At 46.0% G+C, this 13,304-nt stretch overlaps 1 pseudogene; it reads left to right on the plus strand.

The window, feature by feature from the left end:
- Window positions 1-231: 231 nt before the first annotated feature.
- Window positions 232-1,310, plus strand: LOC140341225 (uncharacterized; annotated as a pseudogene).
- Window positions 1,311-13,304: the final 11,994 nt, after the last annotated feature.

A 13,304-nucleotide genomic window follows, 5' to 3' on the forward strand; every position in this document is an offset into this window, starting at 1 on the left:
AGAACCTGTTAGAGGTAAGAATATTATGAAACCAGAGAAAAGAGGTGTTTTTTTTTACAAACAATATAGTTAATTTGGTGTGCAAATTATCTGGACAAAGCTCAGTAATTACATTAGAGGTGTCGCAGTATAGAATCAATCCATATAACATCAGGTGTTGGGAGAGTAACAGGATTTCATTTTTTGACACATTTAGATAATTGGCTTCTTCAGGAAATATGAGACTGAGGAATGGTGTGCCCACGGGAATGGCAGGCATTTTTATTATTGCCAACCGCCAGACCGTCCGCCTCAGGCCCAGCAAGACCAGCCCCATCTGCACCTGCAGGAGCAGAGGCCAGCAGAAGACTCCAGAACGCCGACAGGGTTCCAACTCTGGAACCCTGGATGAAGCAGACGGTCGTCCTCCAGCTGAAGGAGGTAAACGGAAGAGTTCCAGATATGATTGCAGAGGTCTTTGGGAAGAAGATGGTGCTCGACCAAGGGTTCACCGAGGCCGAGACCCTCTCCATTCAAGCCTTCGTGGGATGTATTTTCTACATCACCTTCGTCTCGTTACAGGTATGTAGAAGATGCTGGGAGAAAGTGAAGGCAGCAGAACCCGGATCCCCTTTCGGCAACTTTGTTGCCAATTCGCCCATACAACAGGAGAAAAGGCGGGTCACGGTGTCAATGTGAAGGCCTCACATACCAGGCCAAGACATCGCCACGTACCTGAAGAGATTTTGCACCATGCTGAGGTAGCCGACCTGAATTCTGGACGCCAACAGCTTCTGGACTGGTAAGTGGACCCTCACCTGCAAACTCAGGAGAGACGCCACCACTGGGGACCTCCTGCACTTGCCACAGTGCATAAATCTCGACCCATGCCCCAGATTCCTCCACTATGAGAACATGCCACAGACCTGCAGAAGGGGCGGAGCAGCAGGTCACATAAGGAAGTGTTTTGCAGACTCTGCCGTGCCACAGGGCACGAGTCCAAGGATTGCCCTAGGACTAAGATCTGTAACCTCTGCTTGGAGAGAGACCACCTCTACTGGGAATGCCCCAAGAGGACACGTTCCTATGCGGGGGTGCTCAGAGGCACAGGACACGGAGATAAAAACAACGGACATGACAGCAGAGGGGGACCATCCAACAGAGGTGGGCATAGGCCCCAGATGCTCGAGGGCAGCCCGCTTCCCAACCAGCTCTTCCCAGACCCCACACAGCCCAGCATCCCACCGCCCAGGCCCCCACCCAGGCCACCCGGCCAAAATCCTCCCCCAGGCCCACTGGACCTGGCCTCAAACCCCGACTTCTGGTCGTAGATGGCTTGTGGGCAGGAGAACCCGTTAGGCTCATCAATGTGTATGCCTCCCCTGAAAAGAATGAGTGGCTGGAACTTTTCCAGACCCTGAGAACCCAACTCGCAACCACCAGGGCAGTAATAATGGGCGGTAATTTCAACTGCCCAATAGAGGAGAACAAGCGCAGCTCCGGCATCATGGCAAAGTTGGACGTTACCTCCCACATTCTCAATGAGATGGTGGCGTAAGCTTCCTTGAAGGATGTCATAGGCTCAATAGGAAGCGGCGCCACAATCTACTCCTGGTTCCCTTCTACTTCTCAGACCACAGGGCCATTCTCTTTCAGAGGGACCTCGGCAAGGGCTTTGGCCCGGGCCCGGGCTCTTGGAAGCTGAATTGCGCCCTGCTGGGAAAGGAAGAACTGATGGAGGAACTGAGGGGTGAGTATGTCAACTGGAGGGAGGACAAGGAGCATTTCGAGAAAGTGAGTGATTGGTGGGAGCTCCGCAGCTTCTTTCAAGCGAGGGGACGCCAACAGGTGTGTGCTAGGAAGAGAGAACTCAAGAGACTGCAGCGTGAGCTGCAGTCCTTGCAGGACCTCTACCACTGTGGCTGGGAGTTTAGGTGAGACCTGAAGGAGACCAAGAAGCGCTTGAAACAGCACTTCGAGGAGGATGCCAGGCGCATCATCTTCCATTCCAAGGTGGAGCATCTCGAGGAAGGTAAGAAGTACAACTGTTTCTTTTTCAGGCAGCTCCACTCTGGCCACACCCCCTCACCAAGTTGCGGGACTCGACCGTAACACATCGGAAAGGTAAGCCAGAGGTGAGAGAAGAGGTCAGCGACCCTCTACTCACCAAAGGAAACAGATGACGAAGCTGCGAACCGGTTCCTGTCAGGTATCACCAACACCCTCGTTCCTGCAGGTGCAGCGTCCAGGGACGCCTCCCTCACTTTGGAGGAGCTGTCCTCTGCCGTCAAAACCTTTAGGCGGGGTAGGACCCTGGGCTGCGACGGTCTGCCAGAGGAGCTCTATGTAGCGCTGTGGGATCTCGTAGGCCCGGACCTGCTCGAGCTGTAAGAGAAGTTGGTGGTGGAGGGCAGAATGCCGCCATCACTGAGGGAGGGCATGATCACGATCTTGTACAATCGGAAGGGCGAGAAATGTGACCTCAAAAACTGGCGTCCCAACTCTCTCATCAATGTGGACTACAACATCCACGTCACCCTGGTCAGTCTGGACCAGGAGAAGGCCTTCAACGGTGTCTCACACAGGCTCATGTTTAGATAAGTATCCATAAGTATGGCCTCGGTGAAATGTTCTGTTCATATGTTAACCTGATGTACCTTGACATCCAGAGTACAGTACTGGTGAACAGCTGGAAGACTGACCCCTTCCCGGTCCTCTCCGGGGTTTGACAAGGCTGCCTTCTGTCACCTCTCTTTTTTGTCTGTTGTATAGAGCTCTTTGCCGAATGCATCAGACGGAACCCAGAGATCAGAGGGATCACCGCTCCAGGACCAGACAGAAGGGAAGTGAAGTTCTTGCTCCACATGGACGACATGACCGTGTTCTGCGCGGACAAGCGTTCCACCGATGTGCACGTCCAGATCTGCAAAGACTTCAGCCGAGCTTCGGGGGCAAAAGTCAACTGCGGGAAGTCAGAAGCCATGCTCTTCAGGAATTGGTACCTGCCTTCCTATGGGCCCTCCCCCTTCAACATCCAACCGGACTTCATCAAGATCCTCGGCGTCTGGTTCCTGAAGGAAGGAGCAGCCCTGAAGTCTTGGGAAGAGAGGCTGTCGAACATGATACTGAAATTTGGCCTCTGGAGCCTCAGAGATCTCAAGTGAAAAACACTAGTACTCCGCAGCGAAATCCTTCCTGTGTTGCAGAACCTCGCCCAATTCTGGCCCCCATGCACCAACACCTCCAAGGCCATCATGAGGGTGACCTTCCACTTCATCTGGGGCTCAAAGATGGATTGAGTGAAGAGAGCGACGATGTTCAAGGAATATCGGAAGGGCCGCTAAGGAGTCCAGGCCATCGCGATGATGCTGAGACACTTCTACGTCTGCAATACAGTGAGAAGGACACTAGTGGATCGGTCTTCGACCTCTGCAGGGAACGCCATGTCAAGATTCTTTCTCCTCCCATTCTGGAGGAACCTAGGATGGGACAGGTGGGACAGCTTCATGCCGTTCAACTGGGACATCCCTTGGTTCTACTTGGACACCTTCAAGTTTATCAAGGAGAACGAGCTGCAGGGCGTCAGGCCCAACCTATGGAAGCCAAAGACCATCTACAAACAAATCCATTTAAAGGACTCAATGAAACCTGTTCCTGGTAGGAACACAGCCACCTTCAAAAAAATCTAGAACAACATCGGGTCCAAAAGACTTACCACCAGGCACACTTGTCCTGGATGGCGGTTCAAGGAGGACTACCCTTGAGAACTTTCATGCACGCCAGGAACTTATGTAGGTACAGACACTGCCCCTTCTGCATCATCGAAGAGGAGACAGCTTTGCACGTCTTCTGGCAGTGCCCCTATGCCCAAGCTGCGTTGAAAACCATGGAACAGGAACTGAGCCAATTCGTCACGAGAACAGCCATCACATACTGCGCTAAGCTGTATGGTCTGTTCCACGGCGAATTCACGGGAGAAGAAGTCGAAGGAGCTTGGAGCGTTTTGAACTGTGTTAAGGGCGATATCTGGTGCTCTAGGAAGTGCCTTATCCTCCAGAGGGAGAGGATGTCCATCGAGGACTGCCGCAGACTGGCCCTCTGCTCAGAGACTATAACTTTATGGACTTTCCGGAAGAGGACGTCTGAAGAAGGCTGTTCCCGGCATCATCTACTAAACTCTTTAAGTAAAATAACACCTTAGTTAGTTTTAAACTGTTTTCTTACTAGTTTAAGGTTATGTCCCAGTAAAGGAATGTAGGTTAGAATTCCAACTTTTTGTTTTAAAATTTAAAATTGGATTTAATTCCAATTAGACATGTAGGAGCATTCCTCAAGTTACAAAAAAATAGGTATAGGGGGCAAAACATGTTTAAATAACAATCAAAGAGTTAATAAGGTATCAGCATATGACTTATTAGTATCCTGATTCTGACAGATACACAAGGTTTATTTTTTCAGTCAAACTAAAGCATTTCTGTATTTGTAGCCATTGCCCTTTGGCAAAACCAGCAACCTGCCCACCTCCAACGGGGACAAGGACAACCATTAAAGGGGAGGGTCACATCCCCACAACATGACCCTACACACTGGTTGCTCCCTATTTGTGCAATGTAAAAAGCTCCTCCAACATGGATTGTGTTTAGTCAGTCCAGCAAAAGGGCAAGCAGGGGCAGCTGTCCCTTGTTGTCTTCTTGGAGGTTTGGCTGAATGCTTCACCCCAAATGACATTGTCCTCAGCTGCCCCTTAAACTGTACCTATCATCAATGTTTTTTTTTTATAATAAATACAATATAAAAGATAATCTAATTCATCTAATGAAAAAAACAGCTTTTATGTATTTTTTTAAGTGGAAGGGAAGGACTACTCCACTCTCATCTTTAGTGTTCGGCCAATAAAGCCTGAACAGCCTCATGAGATACATAAGTCACATTTCCCAGAAGGTTGCGGGCTGTCCCTTCTGTACATTCCTGCTCTTCGCCATGCACAGAAGGGGCTTTCCTGGAATGTAAAAAAATAAATTGCCGAACTCACTGCACATGCAGTTTTTCTTACATTTCCAGGAAGACACATCTCCCATTCTCGAACTTGCACAGTGCGAGATCGGGTGACATAAAAAACAAGTCAACGTCAAAAAGATGAAGGAACACAGGATGGCGCAAGGCTGACTGGACTAGGATCACTGAGGGATTGACAGATTTCAACCTATATTCAGTTATGTCATATTTTTCTTTTCCTGTATTATGTAGCCCCCTCGAATCTATAAAATACAGAGTTTGATTTGTAACAGTACTCATTTGTTAACACCACTTTACCATGCTAACAACTAGGTGCCCAGTGTAGAGATGTGGCCATACCACTAGGTTTTAAATAAGACCCACATGAGTCCTCCCAGAATCATGTAATTAATTGTTAACGTTTTACTGAATTGTCCCTTTAATAAAGGATATTTTCTTTATTAGATAATGTAGAGATGAACTTTATGGCCCAGGGGTGTATTTCACTTCAGGTTTGTTTACATGACTTTTTTCAAATGGTTGGACTGTATGTCCATAATACCACAGATTTTACGTGCTACGACCCCAAGAATAACTCAACTCTGGAATATTCAGAAGAATGAAGTGATATATGGCAGGAAACGGACATACCATTTTCAAATAAAATTTAACCACGTCCTGCTGGCCAAATTTATTTAAGTATACTTACATGAATGTGCTGCATTACTTGCTTGGGATTTTAGGAAAGCTCCCTGCAAAGAGGCTTTTATTACTGTAAGGAAATATGATTGAAAATACACTTACATATTTAAATATAATTTGATCTGAATATAAATTGTGGTAATTTTTACCTGAAAATACATACTTTGCCTTGAATATAAATATATTTGTCACTTGTAACAGCAGTAATCAATACCAATAAAATAACATAATTAAATATATTTATGTTGTGTTGTTTTTTAAAAGAAATATTTAAATGGGAAGAAAATGAAAAACACATTGATCAGTCTGTATATCAAACCCATAATTTTATAAAGATTAAAGTAGTTTGTACTTTTGAGTTGGTTATGAGAAGTCACTTGTTCATTATTGTTGGCCACCACTAGATGGCACTGTGTCCTCACGGAAAGTATGTAACAAACTCATGTCTTTGATAACGTGAATTTGATACACACTTTATAAAAAAGCACAGCACCATCTCAGGTATAGACAGAGATTCTTTTTCTATTGACATTTTCACAAAAATATCTGCACAACACCCTGTACATTAAAGTACATATAACATATCTTACATTACATATTTTCCAAACAGGGTCTAATCTGTAGTGTTGATGTTCGAATTCGGGTTGTCCCTATATTCAACCCGAATATGGCTGTTCGAATTCGGATAGACCCGACCCGAAAAACACGAGATTCGACAGCAAAAATTCGGGAAAAATAAAGTTTAAAAAAAAAACAAAATTAATCTTAAAAAAACTTATTTGTGTGTGTTTTTATTTTAACTTGTTCTTTTTTTATTTTTTACAGGTTACCCGACTATGACATTATGAATCATAATGTCATTGTGGGATTCCCGGACCGTGGGAACTTTGCGGTCACAGCTAATTGAAAGCACGTGCCTTCAATCAGCTGTAATCGCAGGCAATACGAGGGCAATAGAGGTTGAATGGAGATACGTATCTCCATTCATTACCTCTACTGCTCTGTGATTGGCTGAGAAATAGGAAACCCTGTTGACAGCTCAAGCATCATCAGGATTTCCCTTTCCTCAGCCAATCAGGGAGAGAGCAATCAGCGGAGCTTTACTATGCTGACAGCTCCGCTCCCCTGATCACTCCCGCAGCCCTAGAGGAGCTTTGACATGTATTACACATACAGAACACATGTCACAGCTCCTCTAGGGCAGTGGGAGCGATCAGGGGAGCAGAGCTGTCAGCTTAGTAAAGCTCCGCTGATTGCTCTGCTCCCTGAGGAAAGGGAAAGCCTGATGACAGAAAAGGCATCATCAGGATTTCCCTTTCTTCAGGCAATCAGGGGAGCAGAGCTGTCAGCATAGTAAAGTTCTGCTGATTGCTCTGCTCCCTGATTGGCCGAGGTTAGGGAAATCCTGATGATGCTTTAGCTGTCATCAGGGTTTCCTATTTCTCAGCCAATCACAGAGCACTAGGGATAAATGGGCACAAGTCTCCCCATTCATCTCTAATGCTGAATGTCTGAGAAATGTAAAACCTCAGCCAGAGCACTAGGGGTGAATGGAGCGGCTTGTCCTCATTTAACCCCTAGTGCCCTGAAATCCCTCACTGTCAGGAGGATTTCCAGGGCTATTTTCATTGCAACCCTGGAAATCCTCCTGTCATTGGGATAACCTGTAAAAAAAAAATTAAATTGCACAAACACACACATTAATAAAATATTTTACCATTAAAGCCTTGTCCTATTTTTACTTATATTTTAACCCTTTTAGGGAATGAGTAAAGAGATTTATGTACCCCTGTACTCATTCCCCAGGGTGGGGTGGTGGAGATCTGGGAGTCTCATTAAAGGGGGCTTCCAGATTCCAAAGTCCTGCTAAAAATGTTTATAAAAGCCCCAATTGTTTTCAATGAAAGCTTTCATAAAAGCTTATAAACGCTTGAAAAAGCCTCCATTGAGTTCTATGAAAGCATTTTCCCGCGTTTATCCAGCGTTTTAATTTTTAAATGTTGCAAGCAACGTTTAAGATAACGCTCAAAAACGTGCCTGAAGGAAACGTCACGGTGTAGATTAGCCTATGGGAATGCATGGGGAGTTCAAACATGGGCTTTAAAAGCCTCAGGTTAAACGCTGGGGAAACAGTCTCCGTTTAGACTAAAGCTGCATACACACCTCCAATAATTATTGTTAGAAACTACCGACGAATGACCGATGAACAACCGTTTCGCCAAAAAGAAAGTGACCAAGGACGTCGATGAACGAGGATTGTCATTAGAAATGAACGACCGTCATGGTGGATCTGATTGGCACACGATCTTTCACTATTTATCGTGTGTACAGTCGTTCAGTGATTGTGCATGTTTCTGCAGTACATTTTCTCCTTTACATGTCCCTCCCTGCATCGTTCAAGGGATTGTATCTAGCGTGTGGACGCTGTTGGTGGATTATATATGAACGATTATATTGTTACAGCATGTACAGAATTGTGCACAATATGATTGTTCAAGTATAATCGTGCATAATCGTTGATCGGTCGTAATCGTTCATTTTTTAACAATAATTATTGGAAGTGTGTACCTAGCTTTAGCCTAATATTGATGTGACAGGTGCTCTTTAATATTCATGTGAAGTACAGGGGTATGTAATAGTGTCATGTATCATTTTATAATGTATCTTTTTATGTATCCTTTTATAATGTATCTTTTTACATCTGTTTGGAGGCTGTAGAAGCTATACACAGTGCTGAAAAAAAAACAAAATTTTCCTCCCATTGACTTTAAGGGTGTTCGACTTTGACATTCGACCACCAGAATAATTTTGCTACATTCGAGCGAATAGCTGCCGAATCGAATAGTGAGCTATTCGACCAACACTACTAATCTGTCTTCTGAGTTTCTATCTCCAATCTTTTAATAATCAGGTAGCTAGGATGGTCGTTTTTCTTCCCATTATCCCTTCTTTCCCAACACCATTCCCTACCCTTTACCTTCCCCAGATAACCAACACCACACCAAAACTCTTTTGAGGCATTGGCCCAAAAGGCTGATTTATTGCCATCTCCCTACCCTCTTTTACTTTATTTTTTGAAATTATCACAACAATTTATATTCTACATAATACTCTCAACAATTTAAATCAAATTTAACAATGGTATATGATATAACAATATTTTAACAACCATAATAGTCATAATATATGTTTATATACACCAAATTTAACAATACAACTATATAACAACAATATATAACAAATATACCATAATTGTATGTAGTGTTACCAGCTGCTCCGTACTATCACTGGCATGGGAACAAAACCTTACTTGCAGTTCTCTTTTACCACTACCAGATCCATAGACCATCAACTTTTCATTAAGGAGACGCTATGCCATGATGACTGTTCCACCTTTTTAACCACACTCCTAATTTTACCCCCAGAACCTTAACCACTCGCCTTTTAGTGCCTCGCTAACAGCCTCCACCCTTCCGTTTTACCATATTGCAACCCTGTTCTATTGTCCAGACATTTTGAAAATACGAGTATCACAGATCCCTGCAGGATCAGGGGATCTATAACCCTTTCAGTGTCACCCACCTTGCTGTCCCCTGCTGCAATCACCATCTCTGCTTCTGGATCCTAATCTCTGCACACATACTGGTCCAGGTCATGTGATTCTCGTTAAGCTGTTCCCTTGCCTCAGACGAATAGGGTGTTCCGCAGACACACTCCCTCTGCTGGCAGGCATGTGAACAATACCTGAGGCTATCCCATCACCAGCACTCCCCCTGCTGGTGGGATTGGTGTTTGAGGCTCACATAAACTGCACTCATCACATGGCATCCCCAATTTAAGGAAGTGGCCTGGCCACAGGCAGATGCCTGGACAAGGAGTTCCCTGTGGTTCTACCACCAGGTTTCTACAGCTCCAGCCTCTGCATACTGTTCCTGTGTACTGACTCTGGCTTGTTTACTGACGACTCTTGTTTGCTGTCTGTCCTGACCTTTAGCTTGCTTCCTGACAAATCCCATTTGCTGCCTGCCCTGATCTTTGGCTTGCCTGACTACTCTTTGTCATCATTCATTCTGATTCCACGTCCAGTTTCTGCCTGTCAGCAATCAGCCACCTCGGCATCCATGGGGGCCGCAAACTGGCAATTGCCCCGTGTCAGCTGTGTCTCTTTGTCGCTTTTTAGTACTAGACCCCTGGATTTGTTTCTGACCTTCCCTGTTTGCTACCTGTCTCCACCCTAGCTATAATTGACCACTCTCTTGCTGACTGATATTGTACTATACACTGTTCTGCCAACCATGGAGTGCCCATGGACCACGACAGTCTGCAGCACAACACCCTTACCTCTAGAGACCCTGGAGAAGACAATGCTGTTAATTAGACTCCTTTGGCCCTTGCAAGGACTTGGCCCTGGCCCGTTCAAGGGCTCACACCCCTACATAGCACCCCCCTTGTGATTCTGTATATTCTAGTGAGACACCTACATTCCTTCAGGGTTTTTGTAGGTCTCTTGGCAGCTTTCCTGAATAGTTTTTGTACCGTTCTCCTAATAGGGAAATTCTATTTTTTTAGAAGTAGTATAATTCAGCATTTCCACTCATCGCCAGTCCTGTAGTGTCTTAAAGCAATCATGTCTTGTCTGGATAAACATGAGCATTGGTTCCAGTGGCAATACAAATGAACAAGAACAAACAAAAAGCCAAAATCTTATTTTTAAAACACCAGGTAAGTTTTTTTAAATGTATTTATTTTATTTCATACTTGTCTATTTTTTGCCTCTGTTTGAGTGTCCCTCATATAGAAAGAATGGGAAATTCATAATTCTTAGCTTTTTACAAGAACATGAACTATTTTCTTTATAGATGGTGAAGAGCTGAACTGTACAGCCCAGCTGTATGGTTCAAGTAAGATTTGTTCACATGATTTTACTCAGACAGTTGGACTGTTTGTGCAAAATATTAGAGGTTTTAAGTGCATCACCCTGAAATTAAACCTTAACCAGGTGTGAAATATTCAGAAGAATGAAGTGATATATGGCAAGAAATGAAAATATCATATAAAAATTAAAACTAGACCATGTCCTGCTGGATTGTCATGCTTGGGTAGACGAAGCATCTAGGGGGCGCTATGGCTTGCACAGAAGTGGTGTGAGCTCTGAGAAGGGCCAAGGTGCAAAGTCTAAGCAGCAACCAAGTCTTCTCCAGAGCCTCTAGAGGTGAGGATGTTGCACTGCTGGATACTGCCAGGTTGCAATCATTGGGCACACCAGGGTGAGCAGGATGATGGACGACACTAAATCACTAAACATAAGAATTGTCAAGGATGGCCGGGGTCGAAGCAGGCAGCAAGCAAGAGAAGTCAGGTCACAAGCCATGGGTCAAATAGCAGGTATCCGGGACTCAGACACCAGTGAGACGGTTGTAGGGTTTACAGAATGGCAGTAGGGGCCAAATGCTTAAAAGTTGTATTTATAGTTGAACATTCTGATATAATGTACAAATAAGCACTTAATGTGCTACACCTTTTATAAGCTCAAAGATGTCATTGAAATAAAGCAAACTAAAAATATCAGTACTATATATTTAAAGATTGAAAACACAGTTCTAGAGAGGCCAGTAGCCATAAGAAATTAGGCACAGGGCCTCCATGAAGTGTGGGAGGCCTAGCCCAGGGGTGTTAAGGGTTAATAAAATGTAGTAAGGATAGAGGGGGCTGTGCTACTGTGGAGCCTGGGGTAGGAGGGGATTAGGAATAAGATGAGTTAAAGTGAATTGACGGAAGTGAGAGAAAGAAGAAAAAAATTCTGTTAGAACATAGGTAGAGAGGGAATTTCAGGGCCTCTTAGCCCAGCTTAGGAAGCAGAGTCTTCTTTTGGTGAAGCCTGGCTGCATGCCAGAGTAGCTGGGTGTGGGGGGGAGTGGATTTTGTTAACCTTTCCCCTTGGTTAGGTTAGCAGGGTTGCAACCTCAGAGGCACAGGCCCTCAGTTTGCCTGGGGAGCCTGATCCCCACCATTTTTCAGGGAACTCAGGGGATACATTGGGGCCCCTTAAGGGCCCCTTTTAGCTAGCAGCTGGGTTTAGGGGGTCTCAGGCAGGGAGCATTCCAGGGACAAATCCCCTATCCATTGCTGAGTTTTGGGGTAAGGGGTGCAGCTGTCAGGGTGGGCAGCCCCTGATCCCATGGGAGAGGGGCCTGCAGGCCTGGGGCCTCTCTTGAAGCACGGGTCCCCTCATATTGTTGGTCCCCTCTGGCCAGCTGTGTTGCACGCAGGGGATGTAACCGAGAGGGGGCACAGCCCCTGATCTACTGTAAGCAGGCCTGGGTTGTGTAGGCCTTATCTGAAGCCGTAGACTCGCGTGATACTAGTGCCCAGCAGATGGCTTCCAAAGATTCGATAGTCCAGAGCTCGGTGGTTGCAATGGCCTCCACTGCCCCCCAGGCATGGTCCAGACCCAGGAGGCACTTTTTTCTATTGTCTAATGGGACAGTGCTTGCAGGATCCTGAGGACCAAAAGTGAGGTCACTGATGACGCAGCCAGGTCACCAGTACATGGAGCTCCCCTTTAGGTAGAGGAGCTCCCTTCTATTATGCGGCGCTGGGCACCATTAGTGGTGCAGGGTCCCAGGGACCAGCTGGTGGCCTGGGGGGAGGGGAGATGGTATATGGGGATCACGTTAGCGGGAGGATAGAGGTTAGAACATCATGGGCAAAGGGGGGGTTTGGTTGGTGTCAGGCAGGGTAACCTGGTGGGTGGGGGCTCCCTTTGAGTGTGGGGGGGTGGGTGTGGTGGGGAGTGCAGCATGGCTTGTAGGTTGTTAGGAGGTTGTGGGCTATTTTGTAAGGTGTGCGGCGGTGGTCACATACAAAGGAGGCGGTGGAAGGAAAGGTTAGAAGTGGGGATCTTGAAGTCCAGAGGGAGAAAACCGGAGGGGAGCGGGGGGGGGGGGGGGGGGGGGGGGGGGGGGGGGGGGGGGGGGGGGGGGTTAGGGGCGTGCGATGCAGCTACTGTTAGGCCAAATAAATATGCAGGGGTTGTGCATAGGGACTTTTGCTAGATTACCTTTGGAGCTATTTAATTTTGATAGAAGTTCAGAGACAGATTTGTCAGGGGGGAAGGGGCGGATAGCAGTCGGGTAGAAAGCTGACCGATAGAGGATAGAGGTTGTTAACTTGGAGGAGGGTTTAGGTTCAGCTAGGAGGGCTCATGTGTGGTGGGGCACACTGGCCTGTAGTTTTTTCATTTTTCAAGTAAGATGGTGGTGGGGGAGGTAAAAATTGGTGAAAAGGGGAATGGCGTTTGGAAGGCAAATCGGGGTTAAGACAAGGCCTTGGTGTCAGTACTGGGGGATGATATGCTATAATTCTCCCTAGTGTCAGTACTCAGGACAGTACATACTGGTATTCCCTGGTGTCAGTATTGAGGAGAGTAAATACTCTTACTCCCTGGTGTCAGTGCTGTGGATGGTATACATTGTTTCTCCTAGGTGTCAGTGCGGCGGGATAAAATTTGCTATTATTCCCTGGTTTCAGTACTGTGGGATGTTATATTCCATTTATCACAGGTGTCAGTGATGGGGAATGGTATTTTTTTAGTTCCCCCTGGTGTGAGTGTTGGGGGATGGAATAAA

The sequence above is a fragment of the Pyxicephalus adspersus genome, chromosome 11 (genome assembly GCF_032062135.1).
Source record: "Pyxicephalus adspersus chromosome 11, UCB_Pads_2.0, whole genome shotgun sequence".
NCBI classification, from domain to species: Eukaryota; Metazoa; Chordata; class Amphibia; order Anura; family Pyxicephalidae; genus Pyxicephalus; species Pyxicephalus adspersus.